The sequence below is a fragment of the Lactuca virosa genome, chromosome 2 (genome assembly GCF_052849685.1).
Source record: "Lactuca virosa cultivar CGN04683 chromosome 2, Lactuca_virosa_CGN04683_v6, whole genome shotgun sequence".
In the NCBI taxonomy this organism is placed as follows: Eukaryota; Viridiplantae; Streptophyta; class Magnoliopsida; order Asterales; family Asteraceae; genus Lactuca; species Lactuca virosa.
Genome location: NC_136427.1, coordinates 282,534,713 through 282,537,291, shown reverse-complemented (window position 1 = coordinate 282,537,291; position 2,579 = coordinate 282,534,713). Strand labels below are relative to the sequence as shown.

At 37.0% G+C, this 2,579-nt stretch overlaps 1 non-coding gene across 1 annotated transcript; it reads left to right on the top strand.

The window, feature by feature from the left end:
* The first annotated feature begins 789 nt into the window (after positions 1 to 789).
* LOC145161992 (small nucleolar RNA R71) lies at positions 790 to 895 on the top strand. The gene has a single exon (XR_013738845.1). It is a non-coding gene; the product is annotated as a small nucleolar RNA R71 (small nucleolar RNA).
* The last annotated feature ends 1,684 nt before the right edge of the window (positions 896 to 2,579 follow it).

Sequence of the window (2,579 nt, the reverse complement as noted above, 5' to 3'; positions counted from 1 at the left end):
GCTGTGGATTGGGTTGTCCGGTAACTGTATCATACATCACAAATGGCTCAGAAATATCCTATTTTTCAGTATATATCACCATAACGTGAGATTGTGGATTTTTATAAGGAGTTTTAGGTTGCAATCGCTCGTTTACGATTTTGGTCAGTTGACCCAATTGAGTTTCGATGTTCTTAATAGCATCTTGTTGCTTCCTAATTGCAACATCAGTCGCGTCGTGTCTTTTCTTAGAAATGGTTGTGAAACGTACAAGCATCGGCTCAAACTTGGATTTGTTCTCGGACGGTGATTGTCCTTTTTTGATAGAAAAATCGACCGGTTTGCCTAAACTTCTCATCCTTTATCTTCTTGTATTCATTGTAAGGAAACCACTCCTTTGGTTTCCTCCATTCCTCATTGTGTCGATCACCACTCAAGTAGCATACTTGTGCTTTTTGGTTCCCATTTTCATCTAAATCACAATCTTTAGTCAAACGCGGCCCATTGCAATTATCACACCCAACTCGTATAACATGTATAGGTTGATCCATCATCAACATTCGTCGATCGAAATTCTTTAACTTAAGCATTATTTATTTCAAGTTATCGTTTCCTCCATCTCCACTTATTTTAACTCTCGTAGCATCCTCTCACGGGTTATGGTATCCTCTTGAGTGCTTCTCAAATTCTACAATTAATTCTTTAATTGTAGCGGGATTCTTCTTAGTCATTGGTCCTTGAGAATCAAGGAGTCGCCTTGTTTTCACATTCGCCCCATCATAGAAGATAGAAACTTATTGTTGCACGTTTAAGTCATGTTGAGGACAATTTCTTAGAAGACATTTGTATCTTTCCTAAGCTTCATATAAAGACTCTCCAATTTCTTGTTGGAAGTTAAAAATATTCTTTTGAAGTTTGGCGATCTTCGAAGGATCACTAAATTGCTCTATGAAAGCTTCACGAAGCTTTTCCCATGTCCGAATAGCTCTAGGTGCGAGTAACTTCAACCAAATTTTTGCATCTCCAGTAAGTGTTACTAAAAGCATCCTTAGTAAAACCGCATCTCTAGTAACATTTGGAACATTGAAATAGTTAGCAATTTCCAAAACTTCATCGATGTACTTAAAGGCATCTTCGTGGTCCTTCACATAGAATGAGATATCTTTAAGCATAGCTAGAATATGCCCCTTGAGTTCCAAATGGTGATTGCTAGAATTTCGGGAGGTACAAGACTTGAACCGTTGTCGTTACGCATCCGCTTCTTGTACTCTTCCATCGTCATATCTGCTATCTCTTCCATCTCTTATACTTCACTCTTGATTTCATCCTCTGAATCATCTTCGGGTTTTTTCTCGTATCCGGTTCCGTTCTTGCTTGGAGTCTTCTCAAAGTTTTTAAACTTTTCAAATTCAAAGGTGCTACTCGACTCGCCGACCTTCTTGTCTTTCTTGTTGTGGAAAACGGATTCTGGATCTTGAAGTGGTGGAACTATTGGAGTTCTGGATCCTCGGGTCATAAATCACTAAAATAGAAACAAAACAAAACAAAAAACGCGTATAACAAATAAAAATAAACTAACTAAAAACTAACTTCTTATTGGTCACGACGTGGTCAATGAAGCCCACGACGTGGCTACTGGATATGCAGAAAAGCAATTAAATAATGCAGAAAAATAACTTTTTGCAGTTTTTACCCTACAAAAAGGATCGAATAACTAAAAGTAATTAAACTAAAAGTTAAGTAAGTCTTTCCTCGGCAACGACTCCAAAAACTTGATGTGCAAAATTATACCTATTAACTTTTAAATTTATAAACCTAACTAACTTAGTTAATTTATGCACCTATAGGCAGTGTACCTAGTCGGATTATAAAATAGCTTAGGTAGGTCGGGTGTCGAACACAGGGAACAAAATTTAATTAATAAGATGTGACATCCCCTAATTTCTCGGCCAGAAAAGATCGATTTAATTTATGCTTTTTAAAATAAAGTCAGAGAAATCTTTTTAAAAGATGTTGCGGAATTGGTCCCCAAAATAAAACATGATAAAAGTTTGTCAAAACCTTTCTTTAAGAAATATATAATTTCCTTTTATATCAAAACCTCGGGATGTCATGTTCCGATACAGATCAAAAGCATAAACAAGACATTATAAGCCTTACAACCGTTATTTACAACTACTGGCCTATAGTCCAAAAATCACTCATCATCATCATCCGACTATGCTCGGGGTCCACTACCTGTTATATAAAAAGCTGAGTGGGTCAGGCTTGGAAGCCTGGTGAGCATATAGGGTTTTCAACCCACAATAAATAAATTTATTATACTTAAACATCAATCAGTCAACCAAATTACCCCAACCCCATTATCTTATTTATTTCTTAAGGATTTACCCTAAGATTCAACTATCACTCATTCCTAAGGATTCATCCTAAGGAATAGGCACGAAGTCACATCGTCGCCAGGGTTTATACAACAGACACTAAGTCCATAGCTGCCTAGATTTATTCAACATGTGCTAAGTCCATAGCTCTTATTTATCGACAGTATTATTCACGGGAATCCCCCCCCCCCCCTGCAATACATGTCAATGGGTTTTTAG